At 51.7% G+C, this 24851-nt stretch overlaps 1 long non-coding RNA gene and 3 other non-coding genes across 4 annotated transcripts; 1 reads left to right on the top strand and 3 right to left on the bottom strand.

The window, feature by feature from the left end:
• The first annotated feature begins 6539 nt into the window (after window positions 1–6539).
• TRNAG-UCC (transfer RNA glycine (anticodon UCC)) lies at window positions 6540–6611 on the top strand. Its single transcript has one exon. It is a non-coding gene; the product is annotated as a tRNA-Gly (tRNA).
• A 5480-nt stretch (window positions 6612–12091) lies between these two features.
• Window positions 12092–24688, bottom strand: LOC140904274 (uncharacterized). Its single transcript, XR_012156481.1, has 3 exons — window positions 24475–24688; window positions 22979–23228; window positions 12092–17104 (listed from the first exon to the last, which is right to left on the bottom strand). It is a non-coding gene; the product is annotated as an uncharacterized lncRNA (long non-coding RNA).
• On the bottom strand, window positions 20906–20977 carry TRNAG-UCC (transfer RNA glycine (anticodon UCC)). Its single transcript has one exon. It is a non-coding gene; the product is annotated as a tRNA-Gly (tRNA).
• Window positions 22686–22757, bottom strand: TRNAG-UCC (transfer RNA glycine (anticodon UCC)). Its single transcript has one exon. It is a non-coding gene; the product is annotated as a tRNA-Gly (tRNA).
• Window positions 24689–24851: the final 163 nt, after the last annotated feature.

The raw sequence follows: 24851 nt of genomic DNA, 5'->3' as shown, positions 1-24851 counted from the left end.
TTCAAGAAGGATGTGGATAAATTGGAGAGAGTCCAGCGAAGGGCAACGAAAATGATTAGGGGACTGGAACACATGAGTTATGAGGAGAGGCTGAGGGAGCTGGGATTGTTTAGCCTGCAGAAGAGAAGAATGAGGGGGGATTTGATAGCTGCTTTCAACTACCTGAAAGGGGGTTCCAAAGAGGATGGCTCTAGACTGTTCTCAATGGTAGCAGATGACAGAACGAGGAGTAATGGTCTCAAGTTGCAGTGGGGGAGGTTTAGATTGGATATTAGGAAAAACTTTTTCACTAAGAGGGTGGTGAAACACTGGAATGCGTTACCTAGGGAGGTGGTAGAATCTCCTTCCTTAGAGGTTTTTAAGGTCAGGCTTGACAAAGCCCTGGCTGGGATGATTTAACTGGGAATTGGTCCTGCTTTGAGCAGGGGGTTGGACTAGATGACCTTCTGGGGTCCCTTCCAACCCTGATATTCTATGATTCTATGATTTCTCACCTGCATTCCCAGAACAGCTGCTCAGACTCCTCCCTGCCTACTCAGTCCCTGGACTCATGCTGAGCTCATGGGGTCCTTCTGCTCCAAAGGCTCCAGAGTCCTGGGGTCCATAGAAACCCTAACCCAAACTCCAAGTGGCCTACCCGTAGGAACCCTAACCCTAGGGCAGGGAGCCCAACCCATAGGAACCCAGTGACCCCCTGCACAACCTGCAATGCCCGGGGGGACCCTGGAAGGGAAGGAAAGAACAGAGAGGAAAGAAACAGAGAGAAAACACCCCTTCTCTCTGCCCTTCCTCTCCCTTCAAGAAATGTTAGAAATGGGGAAACTCCCCATCATGAACAGCAGAGAAAACAGAGAGATAGTCACCTCCTGCTGTACAGGGACTGCCTTTGTTCATGAAATCCCTGTGAGAGAAAATAGTCACAAGAGCTGGAGTTGTGGGCTACTGTGTTTTCTTTTCCAGATGTTCAATAATTTGCAACACTGAGACCTGTCTCAGGGCTCAGCAGCAGGAAGATCTGAGTCAGGGGGGTAGGATGGGGGGGTTATCACTTGATTAAAATTAAACTGCAAAATACTCTCCCTTCACTCCAGCAAAAGACTCCACTTTAACCATTAATCCCCCTCCACGTGCTATATGCCTGCATGGTGGGGAGGGAGGGAGGGAGGGAATAGAAGTTTGGGTCAGTTCTCGCTTTTCTTCATGTTCCTTTTATGTTACAAGAATAATGAAATTAACCAGCGGAGGAGTGAAGGGACTGAAAGACAACTAAAAGAGAAACCAATGTTGTGACGGTGGGCCAGAAAGGGATAAGCAACTTGCAGGCTAATTGACGCAGATTCAACCTTTAGAGACATATCAGCAGGTAATGATTGTGGTTTTTTGTGTTAGAGTTCCTGTCTATGCTGTATTCTGTTAATTCAGAGATCAAAAGAAGATCTTAACATTTAAATGTACTAATGTCACTGTCTTAATTTCTCTTTTAAGTTTGTGGTAAATCACCTGCAAATGGCAGAGATAGTCAATTGCCTTATGTTAATCCATGTAGCTAATTACCTATGATGTTTAGGAAATAGGTCTACTTCAAAACCCTATTGTTCACTCAAGGACCGGTGCTGTCAAGAAGCGGCCAAAAATCTCTATAAAGACTCTTGGGACCTGATCCTTTCATCTCAGATCTGCTTAAGCTTTATTCAGGGGAAGTTTGAATCATAAGACTGAGGTCTCCAGCCTCACCTGGATTGCACTGATATTGAATATTTGGACATTGGACTATAACCTGAAGAACTGATTCTGGAAAGGACTCTTTGCAATTCTGAAGCTGACCAGCTCTACTGTGAAACTGACCTAAGGACTCTATTCCTATCTGCCTGTATAATGATCTTTCAGCGAATACACTCTTTTCTTTTTGTAATAAATCTTAGTTTAGTTATTAAGAATTGGCTGTAAGTGTATATTTGGGTAAGATCTGAAATATTCATTAACCTGGTGGGTAATGTGTCCAATCCTTTGGGATTGGTAGAACTTTTTATATGATGAACAAGATTTTCAGTCGTCCTCACCACATTTGACTTAGCTGTCTGGGAGGAAGCCCAAGGCTGGTTGCTTTAAGGGAACTGTGTTTTGGCTTCTGGGTAACCAGTAAGACATTATGGAAGTTGTTTTGTTCGTGTCTTGGTAAATCTGAGTATCAGAATAACCACCAGCTTTGGGGATTGTCTGCCCCATTCTTTGCAGTTTGCTCCAACTGAGCCACCTCAGCGTGGCCCTCCTGAGACCCTGGTCACAAAAGTATTAATACAATGAAATGAGGCCTAAGGGGGGAAGGTGGGGGAGAGAAGCAAAGCACATCGAGGTCCTACCACCGTTTGAACTCACATTGTTGGATTCAGAGTCCGGAGCACTGACCATTCCACCATGGAGCCAGCATCTAGCCTCACCTCTGCATACATGAGGTGAGCTGCACTGAGAAAGACAGTATCATGTTTAAATTATTATTTCTCTTCACCTCTCACTATCTACTCCCACACCCCAGGTGTCTTTCCTCCTTGCCTCTGCCTTTCCACCTCTCAAAGGACTTCTCTACACCAGATACATTTCCCCTGCTGTATTTACCCCAGTAGAGCTCCCCATGGAGACACTCTTGCCTGGAGAAGAATGGCCTGTTTTCTGTTTAGATTATATTGCTTTGGGAGGGGATTAAATGATCAAAAATCCCCTCTTAGTCTGTGATAAGGAATTCCACGTCAACAGCGAGACCAGCAGCCCCAGCTCTCTCTCTCTTTTTTTCCTGGTGAAAGTTTCATTGACCTCAGCGTGGCCTGGTCCGGGGAAGTCCTTGACGCTCACATTTTTAAGAACACAGAACTCTTCAGAAAGCCATGAGCCGTGATTATACCACCCGGTGGATTACCACTGTCGAAGCTGAAATGCCAGTAGTGATCCTGAGTGAGCCAGCCTACCCCTTGCTCCCATGGCTCAGGAAGCCATAAACCGGCCACCTTGACAGCACCAAGGAACACTTCCACTGCTGGCTCAGCAGGTGCAGAATGACAGCTGAATGCGAATTTGGTCATTCGAAGGGGCATTGGCGTTGCTGACTCACATGATTGGACCTCAGTGAGAAAAGTATCCCAGCGGCTATAGCTGCCTGCCGTGTCCTGCATAACATCTCCGAAGCAAAGGAGGAAAAGTCCCCATGGGGTGGAGGACAGAAGTGGACTGGCAGTTTGCTGAATCTGAGCAGCCAGATACAAGAGCTCCAGGCAGAGCTGTACAGCTCAGGGAGGCTTTGCAAGACCATTTTAATAGTGAGCCAAAGTAGTGTGCGTTGTTGTAGTGTGCTTTTCCTGGCACTGCTCTTTTGCAGCCCGGTATGAATCATGTGGTGATTGCTTTATCTGTGGCAATATGACATTGATAGTTGCCAAATAGCCGCATTAACAACAATCTTACCAGTTGTGTGAAACTGAGCGATAACCGATAATCGGTCGCTTACAAACTCCTGATCACCAGTCAGCATACGTTGCGAAGTAATAAAGATGAATTAGGTTCAAAATAATAGAATTTTGTTCTGTAACAAAATGAGTTCACAAAACCTGTGGGATTTTAAAACGAATACATTAAAACCGTAATAAATTAAGAGAACAGAACTTATGAAGGGGAAGGAACATTCATGTCTATTTCATCTACACATACGCCACCCGTGGCTTTCACAGGTCAGCCTATGTGAAGTTGTGATTCTCTTTAATGTCCATGTGGAAAGTTGAGGTCCTGATCCTGAGTTTGAATGGGCTGCAAAGGGAGATGAGCTATGAACCTGCAGATCCACCAGGGTCTTCAGAATCTGTGTTAGAGGCCTGAAAAGCCCCATTATGTCCTGGTGCAGCTCCCTCTCCTTTTCCTGCACCTGGCTCCTCTCCACTCTATCCTTTTCCAGGCTGGCTATGATGTTCACCCTATGTGCACTGTCTCATGGAACACTGACTTGCAGGATCTCCTGGAACATGTCATCCCAAGTCCTCTTTTTTCTCCTCCTTCTCTGGCTCAGGCGTTGCATGGGTTTTTGTGTGGGGGGTGAGACCCCAAAGGCTGCAATGGCAGCAACTGCAGATAAAACACGCAGAGGTTTCATTGTCGGTGTATTCACTGCAGAAAGCAAAACTTCAGAGGCTGAACTTACTCCCCTTTCTCCCCTGAATTTTTAAGCACTACATTCTCACTTCTGCTTGGGGTTGCTTGTACAGGGCGCCAGTCACAGCACCAGCCACAGTGAGTATAGCCCTCCCGGGGTTGGAGAAATGAGGAGGGGGAAAAGCCTGGTTGCATGATTCTGCAACTGGCCGGAATGCAGTGGAGTCAGAAATAGCTCCTGGCTCACTGTGAAGCTGGTCGCCTGTCCCCCTTTCTCCTCTCCTCCTTGCTGTCCATGCTGCTGGTTCTGCTTCTCGCCGTGTGTGTGTGTGTGTGTGGAGGAGGGGTTTTCTGGTCTACTTGACCCCTGGGCTGTGGAAATCACAATGGTGCCCAGAGTGGTCAGTGTGGGACACTGTTGGACAAGTGCTGGAGGACAATATCGCTCAACCTAAGTAATGCAGTGATTACACTAACACTGGACTAAGCTGAGTGCATTGGCCTTGGGTCTCTGCTGCTCGGGGAGGTAGTGTTATTAAGTCTGCGTAATGGGACACTGATGTCAGTGGGAGTCTGATGGGGTGCCCTCACCCCGCCCTGGAGGGGAAGGGGTTAACTCCTCATTGTGGGCCCCAGCCCCAGCCCCAGCGGTGCTGAGACCCCGGCAGATGCCTGGATACCTGCGAACACCTCAGGGACTTCGGAGCCACCGGCACCAGTCCAGGCAGTGGAACCTGGGAACCCCGACGTCACCCAGCCCACAGAGACAGCAGGAGTCAGGGTAGGAAGTAGCCCAAGGGAGTGACTACCCATAGTCCCAAGCATAGTCAGTGTGTTGCACTTGGATGCCCGCTGACTCGGTGGTGAACTCACTCGGTGCCACCAGGGCCCTGGGCTGGGACCCCCTACACTGGCCACCCCACCCTGGGGTGGTGGCCCTCCCCCTTCAGGCCACTAGGCCTTGCTGCCCATCAAATCAGGATAGCCTAATTGACTCTGGCTGCTTGACCTTGCTGCTCTGCAGAGAAGGGTGTCCCCATTGACTTGGTCCATGGGGCCCTATTGCTCTGTGGATCAGGGCAATTCTATAGACTCCGGCCACTAGGCCTTACCCCATAACACTTGACATAACCCTGCAGTGTAGGTCAGGGGAGAGTGTGCGTGTGTGGGGAGAACCTTCAGCAAAAGGGGGAAAAGCGTCCTCCCAAGACTGCCATTTCTGCTCCTTCTGCAGAGTCCCCGGGGCAGGAGACTCCTCAGGAAAGTTTCCTTTGCAAGGCATCAATAATAAAATTGGTGAAAGTTCAGAATCAACATGGCCTGACATCAGAATTCCAATGCCCTAACCCGGAGCGAACACGAATGGTCTGGCGTATTGAATGCAAGGCCCCGTGCCAGGCTGCAGCTGATTTGGTAGTTCTGGTGCTCAGAGAACAGGCCACAAAAAGGCCAATTCCACCCACTGTGAAAAATCAGCATGGAGCTAAGGGCAGAGCAGGGGTTTCTGCTTTCACTCCTGCTGGGGCATGCAGGGAACCCCGGGGCAAGCCTCAAAGAGCATCTGGAACTGAACTGGGGAAACCGGCCTTTCATAACAAGCAGCTCAAGTGTAGATGAACTGTTTTTTGTTTTGTTTTTTTACAATTTCTTATAACACTAAATAATCCTTCAATCCCAGTGTCACAATCCATGAAATTGCTTCAGCCTTGTAGTTTGCCCAGGGCGAAACTGAACATCGCTTCACATACAAGTGGGTGGAGGTCAACCTGTCACTTTTCAAGAGGGACTGCGCACAGAAGACAAGTGTTCGCAAAAAGAAAAGGAGTACTTGTGGCACCTTAGAGACTAAGCAATTTATTTGTGTTGTGTTTCATTCCTTATGTCCTGGCGCCATCGTGTGGCCATCTCCTTTCCCCACCTTTCTGTAACAAGTTTTGGGAGTTGGCACGGAAACTGTATTTCGCCGGGAAAGATGCAGGAACAGGGGCTGCCTGCATGTACCAAACACCCATAGAATGAGGCGTCCGTCCTTGTCAAACAATCATCTCCCTCCTTCGGTTCAGTGGCCGCTACTGTTCGTTCTCCCCAGGATCGGCAGCTGCATGAGGAAACCCCTCTGTGCCAAGCAGGAAGGAACACAAAGATTTTCTTTTAAAAGGAGCAGCCGCCTTCCTTCTTGAGTCAGATGAATTTATCTTCATTTCCCGTGTCTTAGGGGAGGAGTGGAGCTGGGGCCAACTCCTGCTGGGATATAGCTCCCCTCCCCCCTTGTTCAGTCCCTGGGGGCCCCTGTCTTCGCCCAGACCTGAGATGCTGCCCCCCACTCAAACCCAGCCTCCTCATTCGCTCCCTGGCTGTCACTGCTTTGCTTGCACAGTTGACACCTTTGTGACACACTCTTTTGAAGTGCATTGGTGGTATAGTGGTGAGCATAGCTGCCTTCCAAGCAGTTGAGCTGGGTTCGATTCCCAGCCAATGCAGTACTGCATTTTGTCCCCCTTGTTTGAAATTGGTCTCATTTCAGTCACACTGTGTTATAAGCACATTATTTAATGAGAAACTGCTCCTTGTAGGAATTTGCTACTGGTAGCAGTTACTCCTACGTAAGGGACAAGCAGTGGGGCCACTGGCTGATCGAGAAGCTAAAGGAGCACTCAAGGACGACAAGGCCATTGCGGAGAAACTCAATGAATTCTTTGCATTGGTCTTCACGGCTGAGGATGTGAGGGAGAGACCAAACCTGAGCCATTCGTTTTGGGTGACAGATCTGAGGAACTGTCCCAGACTGAGGTATCATTAGAGATTTTGGAACAAATCGATAAATTAAACAGCAATAAGCCACCAGGACCAGCTGTGAAATTGCAGAACTACTAACGGTGGTCTGTAAACTATCATTTAAACCCGCTTCTGTACCAGATGACTGGAGGAGAGCTAATGTGACGCCCATTTTTAAGAAGGGCTCCCGAGGTGACCCCGGCCATGACAAGCCCGTAAGCCTGACTTCCGGGCCGGGCAAACTGTCTGAAACTCTCATAAAGAACAATATGGCCAGACACAGAGATGAACAGAATTTGTTGGGAGCCGTCAGCGGGGTTTTAGGAAGGGGGGGATCAGCCTCACCAAGCGGCTGGAATTGTCTGGGGGGGTCGACAAGCTGGGGATCGAGGGGACCCCGTGGACTCAGATTTTCAGAAACCCTCGGACAAGGGCCCTCCCCGAAGGCTCTTAGGCAAACTAAGCTGCCCGGGGGTTGCCTCCCTGAGCACCCCGGGCCCCAGCAGCCCCCGGCCCGTGTCCCGCCCCCCAGGGCGCAGCGCCCGGGGCAGGTGCGGGGTCCGGGGCGCCCCAGAGTGGCCCAGACTCCCCGGGCGGCTCTTACCAGAGCCCAGCTCCCGCTCCTGGCCGGGGGGCGGGGCCACGGGAAAGGGGAGGAGCAGGGGGCGGGGCCAGGGAAGGAGAAGGAGACGTGGGTTTCGGGAAAGGGGAGGAGCAGGGGGCGGGGCCTTGGCGGAGGGGAGGAGCAGGGGGCGGGGCCAGGGAAGGAGAAGGAGACGTGGGTTTTGGGAAAGGGGAGGAGCAGGGGGCGGGGCCTTGGCGGAGGGGAGGAGCAGGGGGCGGGGCCAGGGAAGGAGAAGTGGGTTTCGGGAAAGGGGAGGAGCAGGGGGCGGGGCCTTGGCGGAGGGGAGGAGCAGGGGGCGGGGCCAGGGAAAGAGCAGGGGGCGTGGGTTTCGGGAAAGGGGAGGAACAGGGGGCGGGGCCACGGGAAAGGGGAGGAGCAGGGGGCGGGGCCACGGGAAAGGGGCTGGGCGGGGCCACAAGGCAAAGCAGAGGGCGGGGCCAGGGAAGGAGCAGGCTTTGGCGGAGGGGAGTAGCAGGGGGCGGGGCCCTGGGGACAGGGAAGGAGCAGGGGGCGGGGCCTTGGCAGAGGGGAGGAGCAGGGGGCGGGGGCACGGGAAAGGGGAGGAGCAGGGGGCGGGGCCTTGGCGGAGGGGAGGAGCAGGGGGCGGGGCCCTGGGGACAGGGGTGGAGCAGGGGGCGGGGCCTTGGCAGAGGGGAGGAGCAGGGGGCGGGGCCACGGGAAAGGGGAGGAGCAGGGGCGGGGCCTTGGCGGAGGGGCGGAGCAGGGGGCGGGGCGGGGGGGCCGTCGCTCCTGGGGTTCGCGGGCTCAGCGGCGTCACTAGGGGGAGGGGCCGAACCCTCCCCTGCCCGGCCGCCCCGCGCCAGCCGTCGCTGAGCGCTGCGCATGCGCCGCGCCCGCCGCCAGGCGGCGGAGACTCCATCTCCCAGCAGGCCCGGCGCGCCGCAGCTTCCGGGCATGCGCAGCTGGCGCCGGGGTGGGGGGAGCGTTTCCCCGCCCCTCGTCCTGCGTCAGTGGCGAGAGCCGGGCCCGGGGTCCGCCCCCCCGCGGAGCCTCCCTTCCCCTCCCCCCAGTACCGCGGATGACAGGCCCCGCCCCCATTCAGAGCGGCGCGTTCCGCCCTCGACCGTTACATCCGTTAACGGCCGCGCGCGCCCCCCCCATGTCCGTTAACGGCCGCGCCCGCGTGCCTCTGGCAGCCGGGGCCTCCCGCGCGCTGTCCGCGGCAGCGGGGCGGGTCCGGCCTGGCGGGGGGCCCGGAGCCCGCGTCCTTTGCGGCTCCCCGCGGCCCGGGGAGGCGGGTGCGGCCCGCGGCGCAGGCTGGAGCCCCCCGGCCCGGGGCCTGAGCCACGCCCTGGCCAGAGACGTCGCTCGACGCCCGAGCGCCCCCGGGTCGGCGGCCCGCGTCCTCACCAGCGAGCGGCGCCCGGGGGAAGGGCTCTGCAGTGCCCCGTAGGGACCAGCGCCTTCTGCGCTGTCCACAGCGGGCGTCCCGCGACGCGAGCTGCAGCCCGCCAACGCGTGTGCGGCTCAGGAGCCGGGAGGCCTCCTCTTCCTCGCAGGGCCGAAACGCTCTGCCGGGCGTGGCTGGGAACGCGGCTTCAACATCCCAGGGTGCGGCTTGCTCCCTCCCCGATTTCATCTGCAGCCCACAGCACTTCGTGCCTTTTCTTTTTCCCAAAAAGGCTGGCATAGGCCAGCTCCAGGGAAGCGTGGGCTCCGCTCAGCTGGGCACTCTCGTGGTGAGCGTTGCAAACACCACAGGGGCTGCATCCTGTCGGATATTTCCAGAGCTGTGAGAGGAAGTGCCGTGCAGGACGTGACAATGGCCTTCACGTCGCGCTGCTGGAAACCATGGAACGAAGCAATTCCCAGTTGCGGTCGGCAGTTGCCCAGCAGCTGAACCTGGCCTCGTGCTGTTCCGGCCCCGAGAAACAAGCACTGACTGGTGGGATCACCATTATGCAGAGGGTGGGATCCCTCATTATGCAGGTATGGGATTACAAGCAGTGGCTGCAGGACTTTCGAATGTGCAAGGCCACTTTCCAGGAACTCTGTGTGGCGCTCTCCCCGGCTCTGAAGTGCATGAAAATGAGACCTGCTCTGATAGTGGAGAAGCGAGTGGCGATTGCTGTGTGGAAGCTTGCAACTCCAGACTGCTGCTAATCACTGGGGAATCAATTTGGAGTGGGTAAATCCACCGTGCAGGTTGCTGCGATCCAAGACAGGGCCATTAATCGCCTTCTGCTAGGAGGAATAGTGTCTCTGGGCAATGTGCAGGACATACTGAATTGTTTTGCCGCAATGGGGTTCCCTAAGTTCGCAGCCGGTATCTAGCAGAGTGCCTCAAGGGTCAGTCCTGGGGCCGGTTTTGTTCAATATCTTCATTAATGATCTGGAGGATGGTGTGGATTGCACCCTCAGCAAGTTTGCGGATGACACTAAACTGGGAGGAGTGGTAGATACACTGGAGGGTAGGGATAGGATCCAGAGGGACCTAGACAAATTGGAGGATTGGGCCAAAAGAAATCTGATGAGGTTCAATAAGGATAAGTGCAGAGTCCTGCACTTAGGACGGAAGAATCCCATGCACCGCTACTGACTAGGGACCGAATGGCTCGGCAGCAGTTCTGCAGAGAAGGACCTAGGGGTGACAGTGGACGAGAAGCTGGATATGAGTCAACAGTGTGCCCTTGTTGCCAAGAAGGCCAATAGCATTTTGGGATGGATAAGTAGGGGCATTGCCAGCAGATCGAGGGACGTGATCGTTCCCCTCTATTTGACATTGGTGAGGCCTCATCTGGAGTACTGTGTCCAGTTTTGGGCCCCACAAGACAAGAAGGATGTGGAGAAATTGGAGAGAGTCCAGCAAAGGGCAACAAAAATGATTAGGGGACTGGAACACATGAGTTATGAGGAGAGGCTGAGGGAGCTGGGATTGTTTAGTCTACGGAAGAGAAGAATGAGGGGGGATTTGATAGCTGCTTTTAACTACCTGAAAGGTGGATCCAGAGAGGATGGATCTAGACTATTCTCAGTGGCAGAAGAGGACAGAACAAGGAGTAATGGTCTCAAGTTGCAGTGGGGGAGGTTTAGGTTGGATATTAGGAAAAACTTTTTCACTAGGAGGGTGGTGAAACACTGGAATGCGTTACCTAGGGAGGTGGTGGAATCCCCTTCCTTAGAAGTTCTTAAGGTCAGGCTTGACAAAGCCCTGGCTGGGATGATTTAGTTGGGATTGGTCCTGCTCTGGGCAGGGGGTTGGACTAGATGGCATCCAGAGGTCCCTTCCAACCCTGATATTCTATGATTCTAACTGTGGTGGGGCGATAGATGGCCCACATATCCCTATCTTGGCACCAGACCACATTGCCACAAAGTACATAAACAGAAAGGGAAACTTTTCTATGGTGTTGCAAGCGCTGGTGGATCACCAGGGGCATTTTATTGACGTAAACATGGGATGGTCTGGGATGATGTATGACGCGCACATCTTTAAGAACACAGATCTGTTCAGAAAGTTGCGAGTAGGGACTTTCCATACTGCAAAAGCACCCTTGGGGACATTGAAATTGCCTGTTTTCCACCATTCACAGATGATTTGCTATATACGTCAAAGAGAGATCAATATGGTGATATCACAATATTTACAGATCATTTAAATGTTAAGTTGTCCTTTCGATCTCTGAATTAGCAGAATACAGCATGGACAGGAACTCTAACCTTTAAGAAGATAAATGTAAACACACAAAAACAAACATTATCTACCAATACGTCCCTAAAGGTTGAATTTGGGTCATTTATCCTGCAGGATGCTTAACTCTTTCCAGTCATGTGTCACACCACCTCTTTGCATTTCTGTTTTAAGATTTATAAGGGTTGGTTTTCTGTTGTATTAATCTGATGATTTGACAAATTGATGAGTTGATTCCAATGCAATTAATTCATTGATGGACTGATTTGACCTCAACTTTCTACCTGTATGGTTTAACCCTTATTTAGTTGAGTTGGGTTTGTAGTAGATTAGCCTTCGATGTGTATTCTTGATTTGATTAGTTCTTTTTAATAAAGTGTATAAAAGAGATATTGAGTCATATTTCTTTTAATAAGCAATATGGACTGGAACCATAGAGATTCTGGCAGGAGCCAGTCCACCTCATAACTTCGTCATCTCCCTCCAAATTGACCCTTTGGTTTTCACAGGGTGCCAACTCTCTCAGCTTCATCTTCATCAGGGGGAGGCGGGGGCTCAGAGCTTCACAAGGGAAAATAAATCCGCCCCACCCAGGCTTTTGGGAGTGTGTATGAGAGATGTGTGGTTAAGTAGGGAGAAGTAACTGAGATGGAGGTGTTTGGGTTCTTGCTCTGCAGTCACTGTTCTGGCGAGGCCCACTCTGGGCCCCTGTCTGGTTTGCCCAGGAGCAGTGTTCCCTCTCATTGTTTACATTCATGTGCGGAATTAATTTTGTTATGTGCCCCAATATGGAAGTGGTGTGTGGTGGGGTGGGGCCAAGGGGTTCAGAGTGTGGGATGGGGCTCAGGGCTAGGGTAGAGGGTTGGGGTATAAGGGTGGTGTTATGCTTATAAGGAGCACACAGAATCTTTTTCAAGGGGATAAGGCAATACACCGCATTTATTGAGAGGACAATTTAAGCATTAAAATCAGCATATGGTTCCATTTATACACACACAACAAAGGTTCTGCAGCTGGATCTTATAGTTACCAGTCCATAGCGTTGCTCTGTCAGTTCCATTGGCCAGCTGAAATTGCCCACGAGGGAGGGGAGGAGCTGGAGCTGGATCTCTGTCAGACGCGTCTGAAGCTCTGATGTTGATGAGGAACAAACCCAAAGTCCTAGGGCAAATACACCCTCCTTTTATAGTAGTAAGTTCCCATACAAGTCTATAGACCTTGCTGTGTCACACCAGAGCATTAATCATAAGATAGTCAAGGTTGCTCCCAATCAGCATTATTTTGGGTTGCTACTGGGAGTATCCGCAGGTGTTTCTTATCTCGTCCCTCTGGCTCCACTCTTTATCTTGTCCTTAGGGTGTATGCCTTTGCTTTAGGGTCATCAATCTGCCATGCGGGTGATTCTGATAATAAGGTTAGTGCCTCTCGACTTCTCCACTCCCCTCTCGACCATCTGGCCCATCAATGCTGGCACCTCCTGTCTCTTCTCTGTTAGCATGCCAGACATTCTTCACCCACACACACAACAGTAAATAATTTCAAAAGCAAGAATTGCAGCCATAACACGTCTATCCTTCTAAAAACAATCATTAACATGTAAAGCAAAGAATAAAACCAAAACAATTTCTTCTTACTAATTCAAAGCTAACAAATTAAGAAAAATGGAGCACAGTTTACTCGAGACAATTTCTCCCCATTACGCTTTTGGCCTACAGTGTGCAGGCCCTGGCTGGGGGTGTGGGCTCTGGCGTGGGCCCGGGGATGAGGGCTTCAGGGGTGCAGGCTACCTCAGGGCTGCGGCAGGGAGAGAGGACCCCCCTCCCTCCAGTCCTCTCTCGCTGCAGCAGCCTGGGGCTGGGGGAGAGCACCTCTCCCCACACATGGCAGCTCTGGGGCTGGGGCCAGGTGTGATGCTCCTCTCCCCAGCCGCAGCAGCTTAGAGGAAACTTAGCCCAGGAGTTGTGCCAGGTCAGGCCAAGCTGAGGCTGGGGGGGGTCTGGTTTGAAGGGTTGTAAATGGAGGCGAAAAGCGTGCACGTCTCAGACATTGTGGGGCTGGCAGAGTAAATGTATGGGTGTTAACAGAGAGACAAGGTGAACCAACTTGATATTACCTTGCCCATCTTGTCTCTCTAATATCCTGAGACCACCACAGCTACACTGCCACTGCATGTGTAAATGACATCCTGGGGCATTGCTGAAAGTAAGCAAACTGAACAGTGCAGTTCCTAGGTTTCAGAAGTCAGAGTTTTGCTGACGTTAAGATTCTGCAAAAGGCTGACATCCCACCAGGCAACCTTAAGTTTGTGTTAATGAAGGTCCTCCCACCCCCGTTTTATTAATACTAGGAGGAGAGGCCATGGCTTCCCTCTAGATATTAACCAGGTCTTCTTCAAGTGCCTGCTCATGTTGATTCCGTGCTAGGCATGTGCATGCCATGTGCACAGAGATTCTTCCCTTAGTAGTGTCCATAGGGTCAGCCCTAGCACCCCTGGAGCCTCATACCAATATATGGGGTGCCGCTGGCCCCGCGCCCCCCCTCAGTACCTTCTTATCACCTGTGATGGTTGCTGGGACGTCTTCTTGCTCTTGCGAGGGTTTCCCAGACTAATGGTTTGGACTCTGTTTTGTTGTAGATAGTTGTAATTAGTACATTTAGTTCCCAGTTTAGCATATAGAGTGTAAATAGCTGTCCGGAGCTTAGAGGGATGTCATCCGAAGGACTGGGCCTGCCTTGGGATCCAGGTTTTAAACCGTGCTTCTCCTATGCCAGTGAGCGACCCACATTCGGCCTGTCTGAAATGCCTTGGGGAGGCTGAAGTTAAGGAGAAGTGGAAGATCTGCAGAGGCTTTAACCCAAGGACTCAGAAAGAGAGAGACATTTGCGTGAAGGCTATACTGATGGAGGCAGTCCTCGGACCGTCCTCGGAGCCGTCCCACTCCGAATCAGCATCGAGCACTTCGGCCGCAATGCATAGCGTGTCTCTGTCATCTTGTTCTTCCCAACATCGTTTTACATCCCCGGTGCCGAGGAAGAGGCACAAGATGTTGCGTGCTGGAAAAGGGTGCTCTTTGGTGCCAGAGCAGGACACACGGGGAGTATCTGACCTGGTGAAATCCATGCCTAGCCACTTGTCCTCCTCGGAGCCATGGTTGGCCTCCAGCATCTGCGACAAGGGCACTGAGCCTAATCCAGGACCCACCTCCGACTCCCAGGAGCGGTAACGGTGTCTTGCATCTGATGGCCCCCCTGACTCTGGAAGTCTTCTAGGCTGAAAAGGACCTGATGTCCCTCCCGATACCACCCACTCCCCAAGGGGCCAGACTGGCCATGGCTACTGGGGACAGAAGTGTGCAAAGAATGGAGAGCTCCTTAGCCAGACTGGCACCTTTCCAGGGTAAACGCTGCATGGCCCTGCTGCATTGGTCCCTGACCTGGCATTGGTCAGCAAGCCCCCAGGTCGGTCTGGAGGCAGAGATGGGCACAGCTCCCCCATGGTATGCAGGTGAGGAGTCTGAGGTGGAATTCTTTGTGCTACAGAAAAGGTATCAGTACCTGATGCATGCACCAGACTTCATGCACCAGATGTGGTCCATGGCCTTACCCCGCCCGGCCCCGGATACTGATTACGGCACTGACCCCAGCATCGAGGTTGCCGAAATGGGCCAGACGGAGGCGGGTCAGACTGAGGAGGAAGTACCAGTCCCTCCAATGATGCTGGCTTCCTCAGCGTCATCGTCCCCAGATGAGGTGGTGGCAGGTCCCTCGAACCCACTCCCACCAGAGAATTTCAGGGTTCATCAGCAGCTCCTGCAGTGGGTTGCCAGGAACTTGGGGCTGCAGGTGGAGGAACTAAAGGAGTCCACCCGCAGCCTAATTAGCAGCATGGCTCCCTCCAGAGTACTCCTCCTGGTTAATGAGGCTGTGCTGGGGCCATTGAAGGCCCTTTGGCAGACCCCCTCCCCCTCCCGGGTCAAGGGTGATGTTGGTGGCCAATGAGAGGGATAGGCAGGGACAGCCCAGTGCCACCCCGAAAAATAAGGAGGCCAAGAGACTGGATTCATTCCGGAGGAAAGTTTATTCTATGGGCAGCCTCCAACTCCGTATCTTGAACCAGCAGGCCTTGCTCGGGAGGTCTGACTTTAATTTGTGTGACTCGGTCCAATTCAGAGACTCCCTGCTGCAGGAATGGAGGCAGGAGTTCTCTGGAGGAGGGCAAGACAGTGGCTAAGGCCTCCCTCCCGGCAGCTCTCATCAGCCAGCACGCCTCCAGACTCCAGGAATCATTTTAGATCACCTCAGCCTCAAAGGTTTTTGGCGGGCCCAGAGGCAGGGAAGGGCTATAAGCATCACCAACCCCTGTTTTCTACCTCAGCCTGTCAGTCGAGCTCGAGTAGATACCCTGGACGGTCCAGATGGGCCTTTTGAGGGTGTGCCAGACTTTATCCAGGATCCTTCCCTCCTTTTGTTTTTGGACCACCTGTTTTCTTTACACACTGCGTGGTCCCACATAACATTGGACCTTGGGGTACGCAGCACTGTGACTGCCGGGGTACACTTGCAGGTTTTGTTCCACCCCCCCAACCCCATCGCTCTTCAGGGACCCTTCTCATGAGCAACTTCTCGGCCGGGGGGTGGAAGCCCTCCTGCGTGTGGGGGCGGTTGAGGAGGTCCCTCAGGATTTGAGAGGGAAGGGGTTTTACTCCTGATATTTCCTAATCCCGAAAGCCAAAGGGGGACTGCGGCCCATCCTGGACCTGCGTCACCTCAACGAATATTTCAGAGAATGCAACCATGGGGGTCCTGGTCTTCAATCTCTTACTTAGAAGCCTAAATTTGGCTAGGACCTCTCTCCTAACTCTGCCTATGTCATTGGTACCTACATGTACCATGACAACTGGCTTCCCCCCAGAACTTTGTTTCACGGGATTTTTCAATGGCCCTTGTTTGCTGTTGGCCCTGTCATCTCTGTGTGAAAGGCCGGATCCCACACTGCTCTCCAGTGCTCTGCGAACTGTCATTAACACATCCTGAATGGCAGTGCAGTTAATCATGAAGTTCCTAACTCATGCCGGACATGCTGTCTGCCATGGATAGGAGCAACGTTAGATTACTTTTGGCATTCCTGGAAGAGCTGCACATGGTGGACCATGGCTTCTGGGCTAGTGAAACAAGCACTGAGTGGTGGGATCATATCGTCATGCAGGTCTGGGATGAAGAGTATTGGCTACAGAATTTTTGGATGAGGAAATCCACCTTCATGGAACTGTGTGCCGAGCTTGCCCCAGCACTGAGGCGCAAGGACAGCCAAATGAGAGCTGTCCTCTCTGTGGAGCAGTGTGGAAGCTGGTGACTCCAGATGTCTGCCGGGCGGTTGCGAATCAGTTTGGAGCCGGGAAGTGAACTGTTGGGGCTGCGTTAACACAAGTGTGCAGGGCCATTAATCGCATCCTGCTAGGAAGGGTAGACGCAGTTCCATAAACAAATGTATCATCGTGCCAGTGACTTGGTGAGCCTCCCGGAGAGATCGGGCTCTGAGGAGACAATCGTCCAGGTATGGGTAAATCGTTGTCCCTTGAGAGTGTAAATGAGCGGCTACCCCTGAGAGAACCTTGGAACATACTCTCAGGGCTGCTGATAGCCCGAAGGTGAGCACTCTGCATTGGTAGTGGTCGGGTCCCAGAGTGAATCCGAGAAATTGTCTGTGAGCCGGTAGGGTTGAGATGTGAAAATTGGCATCCCGGAGGTCGAAGGCTGAAAACCAGTCTCCCTGTTCCAATGCTGGAATGATCAGCGATAAGGTGACCATCTTGAACTTTTGAGCCGTAACAAACTTGAGAGCTCTGAGATCTAGTATGGGTCTCCAACTTGTTTGTATCAGGGTGTAAAGATGTATCTCAGAGGGATTGTCTCTGTCTGGCCTAGGGAGGAACAGAAAGTCCCGCCGTTCACTGAGCTGGTCCATTGTTATGGGCATACATGTCTTAGTGCTCTGGTAGAGTCTGTGGGATCCTAGTACCGTGCTTTGTTGACAATAAACCTGGCTGGGTGCCTTCATTCCTTAACGGATTTTGTGGTCATTGGGCGGTTAGCTCAAGGTTTGCCGTGCCAGCTGTCTGGGCATGGCTGGAGTGGCACAGAGGGAAAACACACACACCCAGAACCCCCCTATTCCCAGTGCCCCTCAGTCCCAACCCACAGCCCCCTCCTCTGTACACTGCCCCTCAATCCCGACCCACAGCCCCCACCTTCCCCCCCAGCAGCAGGTGATTCTGACTCCTTCGGGGAGCTTTTCTTGCTAGGTTTTTGTGTGTGAATCGCCTTGTGGATTTTACAGCACGTTGGAAATTTCCATATTAAATAGGAAGCTCTGCTCACCTTCCCCCCCCCACCTTCTCTTTTCTCTCCATAACTGGATCTGAAGCATTTCATTTCTTAATTCCCGAGGGGTGAGATGTATGTGTATAATACAGATATTTTCAACATATTTCCCCCTTTGGGCTTAGAAATTGAAAACTGATTTTTTTTTTTTTTGCCAACCAAAACCTGAACTAATTCAGAAACCAGAAGAGAAGAACAACGATACATTCAAATCAAAGGGCCAGAACAGAACAGCAGATAATTTTCCATTTGGGGGATTTTGTTTTCCCAGGCAAACAAACCTCTCCAAGGGGAAGTGCAGAGAAAAATATTTCACTTGCCTATTCACAGAATAGCTTGGCCGAGACACTCTGGCTGTGTTTCATTGTCATGGGCTCACTGTGGACTGGGGCATTTTAATAATTTTGGGGGAAGTCCCAGGATGTTTGGGGGTAGACTCCCGACCTCTTTTAGAAATCTTGTGTTTCAATTGGTTTTATTTCAAGCAGGGATCCAGCAGGCCAGTCTGACACCTTGGGAAGATTTTTTGTTTGCAAGAAGCAACATGGTCTGTCCTTGTACCAAATAGGAGATGGGTGTTTGGAAGGGAAGGGAGAAGAATAAATGCATCCAAGGAGGATGGGATTCAAACCCATGCATGCAGAGCACAATGGATTAGCAGTTCATCACCTTAACCACTTGGCCACCTCATCTGAGCTGCTCAGTAGCAGACAGAAACTCCAGGGGAGGTAGGGACAATAAGGAGTTTTTAAATATGTTAGTGGAAGCAGGGTCTGAATGAGCTCCCCCTCTCCCACCTAGTGAGGAGCTGGGGGAAAGACGTCAGGAACAGACCGAGTTTGCAGAGACCCGCAGCTACGCAGCACGGTGGAGCTGCTTTGCCAAAAGGACCAGTTTTGTCTGGTGCTGGGTTACAAATCACTGAGATGTTGTTATCCTTATTGCATGAGTAAAGGGCGGCAGAGATTACTTACCCTGCCCTGATGCAGGGGCTAGGGGGGTGAGGTTCTGTCTTTTACTGGAGTACAGACAGCTGATTGAGGGGGTCGCCCTAAACTGAGCCTGACTCGCTGAACAGGGGGAGAGGGATGCTAAATGCCAGGGAAAAGGTGGGGGGATGACAGGTGTTTCTGTTTGCTGAGGTGGCTTGTGCCTGAAGATATGCTCTGACCTTTCCCTGTTCAGTGTTTGAAGGCAAAGCTAATTACCCTCCAGGGAGAGTTTGTTTCTGTTCAGTGATTAGCAGAGCGGAATTCCTGGCACGCGCCTCTCGGGGTTCTGTCCCAGACCTGGCGTCAGGACAGGGGTGCGAGGAAACCCAAGGCGGCGGATGTACTGGCAGTGAGGTTCCCGGCTGCCCAGGGCAATCGCGAAGAGCTGAAATCACTGAACACCTGGGTTAAGCAGGGGCTCCTCAGAGCACGGCAGGCCTGCACAGCAACCCCAGAGACTCCTGAGGTGGGAGGTGAAGCCCTGCGAACACACCTCTGAACGCTGGGTCTGCACGGACCAAGTACAGCCAATTGCGAGTGGGGTGCCATGGAGGGACAGGGGTGAGGTGTGTTAAATGGGCGTTTGTGTGTCAGACTTTCCCACTGCCAGGTGGGAAACTGAGGCAAAGGACACTGCCCAATGCCCTGTGGGGTGGGGTTTTTGCCTACGGTTGCAAGCTTTTGAATGTGACTGTCGCATTTTCCCAAACTAATGCGTCGTTCCCTTTCCCGTTTATGAAAAGGTCTCTTTTGTTATACACTGACCAAGACCTTGTCAACGCTCCCGGGCACGTCAGCATAACGGACTTCGCTCTGGGGTGGGAATGAGCCACACCCCAAGTAACGGAAGTTACACTGACCTCACCCCTGACCCCTATCAGTGCCCCACCCCCAGCACCTCCAGACCCCACTGCCTCCCCCCAGTGCTTCATTTCAGCCTCGGCACAAACTAAGCCCTGGCAGGCAGCCTGATCGCAGCCGGGGCTGGCTGGGCGCCCAGCTCTGAAGGCAACGCCACCGCCAGCAGCCACGCGGAAGTAAAGGTGGCCTGGTCTATGGTGCATTGCCACCCTGACCTCTGCGCAGCTGCCGTGGCTTGCAACGCCTGGCACTTGGCCTGTGGCTCCGGGCGAGCTTTGTTCTGTCACACGGGGCTGCATCTTGCCAGAGCCCATGGCCTCCCACAGCCCTCTGGCCACTCCTGACTCACCGGGGCACCGTTTCCGATTTTGGGGAGCGGGGGGGCAACTTTAACTGTGATTCCAGGGGCTCCTTAGGCACCTGAAAACTCTAGGGTTCTGTTGCAGATAACGACTTAGGAATTAGCTGACAGAAGCACTGTATCTAATTGTTGTATAAAGAAAGAACAATATATACAAACTCCAGTTAAAGCCACATTTTAAATTGCCATGTCAATTTAGAGCAATCAGGAGCTAATACAGCAAGATATTCCCAATCCCAAACCTTGAAGTATCAGTCCTGGAGCTTTAGCGCAGATCTCAGAAACACACGTTTGCTACGTTGTACGCTGTCTTTCGTAGAGATAAATAAAAATAAATAAAATCTGCTTACTTTCTCTAATGGAAACACTCAATGTTTCTGCCATTAACACCTCTATTTTAGTCAATTGTTTTTCACTCCACTAAAAAACATATTTACTTAATTCTAACATATGCGATTAAGGTTTTTTCTCCTTTATTAAGAGAGGGAATTTAGTTTTCTAATTATTTTGGCACTTAGGTTTACCGATCACAGTCATGTACGTGACTCACTAATATTTCACCCCATCATTGGTATTAATATCATACTTGGAACCGCATTTACTTTCACACAAATTTTAAGTTACTTTACAGCTATAACTAAAAATACAATTTGAAAATAAGCGACCTTCATCTGCAGAGCGTCTACAGTTATGGGCTTAGGTAATTTTTTTTAAGTGGCACTGCTAAGGTGAGTACAAGCTAAAGTTACATTCTAGAAGGACACGATTATTTGTACCATTTTTAAGAACATAAGACTGGCCCTAATGGGTCAGACGATGGTCCATCTAGCCCAGTATCCTGTCTTCCAGTATGATGTCGTTACTGGAAAACGAAAGAATCTGTAGCAGCAAAAACTGTCACAAAACTTTACATTTGCACTTTGTCCCCGGAGTACGGTGCAACCAAGACAAGGAGCTATAGATGCACTTTCCCATGGTTTCTGACTTTCTCAATGACACAAGGATGCTTCCTACAGCTCACTACATAGTCTCGTCCCCTGCTGTGTGTTCAGTGACCTGCTGGGATTTGGGACATAGAGAACGTGACTGACATTAAACCAATTCCAGGGAAGGCAAAAACACATCCCTGCATTGGCCGGGAATCGAACCCGGGTCAACTGCTTGGAAGGCAGCTATGCTCACCACTATACCACCAATGCACCTGCAAAAAGCAGCTGTCCCCGGTGTCACATGTACTAGTAAAATGATTCATTCCTGCACAGCAGATGGGTGGACAAGCAGCAACCTGTCAGTTCTGAGCAGAGCCAGGTTCCCACAGTGACTGAAAGATGGGGAGAGGTGTGCTACATCCCGGGGTGAGGCGTTGTAGGAGTAGGATTTTATGTTGGTATTCTGTATAATTTAAAATAAAGCATAAAAAAATAAAAAATAATAAAAATAATAATGTAGCATGTATGAAATGTACTGGTGTATGAGTTAATCATATCCTGCCAGCCACACTTTTTGAATAGCAGTAAGGAATGGCCTAATGGGCCATTTGGTAAAGATACATCCGCGGGAATCTGTGTCTGGGCTGATTTCAAGGCAGTAACAGACCTTTTAAGGTCACCACTTTGCTGTAGGTTTAGCATTTTAAAATAAGTAAAAGAATGCAATGATTGTTTTTCCTTTGCATTGCAATTTGATGTTCCTGTTCAAAATGTTCTGTGTAAATCAATTCTGTTTTGTGTGTGAATGAGGAATGTGTGTTTAAGAGATAAGTGTGAAGGCTATTGCTGAACCAGATGTACGAGAGAGGAACCGGAGCCAGACCCCAAGAGCGCCAGGAGGCTACAACACACCCCTACTGAGATGTCAGAAGAGGGCAGATTAATGACTCTAAAGATGAGACAGGCACCTATCAATGGGGACAAGACAGCGGTGATCAAAACCAGCCTGGGATAACTCCCTGAAAGACTTGATAAAAGAACAAAATAAAGAATGAAAAGTTCAATTTAAAAAAACAAGCACTCATCAAACAACAATTAATTACAGCATGACGGTGCAAAACTCATCAGCCCCAGTGAAGGAAAATCACTATATAAACAGGGTGCCTTGCCATGAAACTTTGGGTTCATCCTGCCAAGACTTCCCCGGAGCATTGTATCTCGACCGGCAGAACCCGACTCCTCCCTACCCGTGATCAACCTAGCTGGCCACTAGATTGATCCCAACTCTGTACTGGTAACTATAACATTGACTGGTGGGACAGTGTGTGTGGGGGGGTAGGGGGGTGTAATTAAATGCATATGCTGATTGTTGGATCTTCAATAAACACGGCATATTGCCTTTTCCCCTGAAAAAGATCCCGTGTGCTTCTTATAAGCATAACAGTGTCGCCAACCCCACCCCTCCCCTCAGAGAAGGGAAACAAAGTTAAATGACCAGAATGACAAACCTCAGCGGAGACAGCTCCTTTTAAAGTAAATGTTTGTGTTTATTCCCACTATGTACAGCGGGGTTTGATGTTGCTCATTCCAGTCCTCGGGCTCTGCGGCGAGAAGGGATGATTCAGGCTGAGGGAAGGGCCTGTGTCCACATTGCTGCTGAACTTTGGTTTATGGGATTATTGCGGGAACACAAAAGAATCTGGAGCAGCAAAAACTGTCACTAAACTTTATATTTGCACTTTTGGTTGCACCATGCCCGAGCACGGAGACAAGGAGCTACAGATGCACGTTCCTCTGGTTTCTGACTTTCTCAATGACACAAGGATGACTCCTGCAGCTCACTACGTGGTCCCAACCGCTGTGTGTTCAGTGACCCGCGGGGATCTGGGACAGGAATTCTCTCATTCCACTGATAATGCGATTAGCGCCCAACGTGGCTGACGTTAAACCCATTCCAGGGAAGGCAAAAACACACCCCTGCATTGGCCGGGAATCGAACCCGGGTCAACTGCTTGGAAGGCAGCTATGCTCACCACTATACCACCAATGCCTCTGGCCAAAACACTGTTCTCCCAGGTGTCACATGTACCAGCCAAATGACTCACGCCGGCAAATGTACTGAGCAGGATGGATGGACAGGCAGCCACCTGTCAGTCCTGAGCAGACAGGTTCCCACAGTGACTGAAAGATGGGGAGGGGGCCCCACGCCCATCCCTCGTTTGGGAGAAGGGACATGGGCGTGGAGATAAATTCCCATATGACAAATCTTACCTGAGAAGGAAGGAGCCAGCGCCTTTTAAAGCAAATGTTTCTGTTCGTTCCTGCTACCTCCAGAGGGGTGCGTTGCTGATTCCAGGCCTGGGGCTCTGCCGGGATCGGGGACGATGCAGGCTGTCACTGAGCTGAAGAAGAGAGATGATTTCTAACCGGGACGGCCACCTCGTCTCCACGACACGTGTTCGTCCGTCACTTGCTAGCAGGTGTGTGGGACATGAAGGCAGCTCCCGCTCCTGGGTCTCTCCTGAGGAAATAAAGTTTCTGTGCAAAATAACAAAACTTTTCTCCGAAGGGAGGGAAAGGAAATGGCCACACGGCACCAGAGCACAAGTTTCAGAGGGGCAGCCGTGTTAGTCTGTATCAGCAAGAACAACGAGGAGTCCTTGTGGCACCTTAGAGACGAACAAATGTATTTGGGCATAAGCTTCCGTGGTGGGTTCAAGAAGTGGGTTTTAGCCCACGAAAGCTTATGCCCAAATACATTTGTTGGTCTCTAAGGTGCCACAAGGACTCCTCATTGTTTTTTCCAGGACACAAGGATTGTAACACAACAGGATTCCTCTATGCGCAGTGACTCTGACAAGTGCTTGATCTCCCCTCTCCTGGATTCCAGGAGCTGTTGGGTTTCACCCTTGGTAACCTGCAAGGCGGAGACAGTTCTATTGATGGTGACACTGGGATTGAAGGATTTGATCATATTATTAAAAAGATTAGTCGGAACCTGAGCTCTCAGTTCTGACAGGCTGGTGTCCTCAATTCAGTTCCAAAAGGCCCCCGGGACCCTACACTCCCCAGCGGGAGTGAAAGGAGACACCCCCAGCTCTGCCCTTAGCTCCAGGCTGACGTATCAGGAGTGGGGGGAATTGACTTCTTTGCTGCTGAGAAGGGAGCCAGGCCAGTTCTCTGGGGGCCAGCGTTCCCAGCCTGAGCCAGGCGACTTCCCTGCCTCCTGGGGCCTGCAGGCTTGGACTGGTCCTGGGGACACCCTGCTGCTCACCGAGCCACTGAGCCAACCCTTGGGAAAGGCAGCGGTTTTGCTCCCTACTTCAGCCTTGTCTGAGCAGTGCTCTGGGGCATCCCCGAGAATAAAGACTCAGCACTGCCAACTCTTAGGAGTTTGCCATGAGTTTCAGGAGAATGATTGTTTTCCGTAAAGCCCCAGCTCCTGGAGTCACCTGGCTCTGTGATGATTTCAGCCTTCAGTCTCCAAGAAAAAGTAAGTTTCGAGCCCTCCTGGCTGTGGAGAAAGCTACCAAACGGGACCCCAGGGCACGCTAACAGCTCAGCAAGCAGAAGGCAAATAAAAAGACACCGCCCCCCCAAGCGATTATTTTGATGTCGTCTCATGATTTTAAAGCCAATCTCGTGAGTTTTGAACTTTTGGGGTTGGCCATACTGCAGACTGATTGCTGAAAACCCTCCCCCCGCCCCCGATCCAATCCACCCAGACTTTCCTAAAGCATCTACTCCTTCTTCTGTCGGACACTTGCCTGCAGCTGGGAATCCCAGTTCCTGGAAGTGCTTTTCCACAGCCAGTGAGTCCCCACAAGGGCTGAGTCTCGCCACAGGGCTGTTCCGGGGGCCCTGCCCCACCCCAGGCCGGACGGGGCAGTGACCTCACAATACCCCTTTGTGACTACTGGGGACCCTGGAGTGGGGGCAGCTCCATGCTGGGCTCTGCAGTACCCTAAAAGCCCATAACCCTGCTCCTCACAGCCCCTCCCCCTCACAGAGACACCCCATGGAGCCTCCGCCTCACAGCCCCTCCCTTCACAGTCATACCCTCATGGCCCCTCCCCCCACACTGACATCCATAAGCCTCCCCCTCACAGAGACACACGAGAACCCCCCCTTCACAGCCCCTCCC

This window comes from Lepidochelys kempii, chromosome 28 (assembly GCF_965140265.1).
Source record: "Lepidochelys kempii isolate rLepKem1 chromosome 28, rLepKem1.hap2, whole genome shotgun sequence".
Classification (NCBI taxonomy): Eukaryota; Metazoa; Chordata; order Testudines; family Cheloniidae; genus Lepidochelys; species Lepidochelys kempii.
The sequence above is the reverse complement of the archived record's forward strand: the minus strand, read 5'-3'. Positions and strand labels throughout refer to the sequence as shown.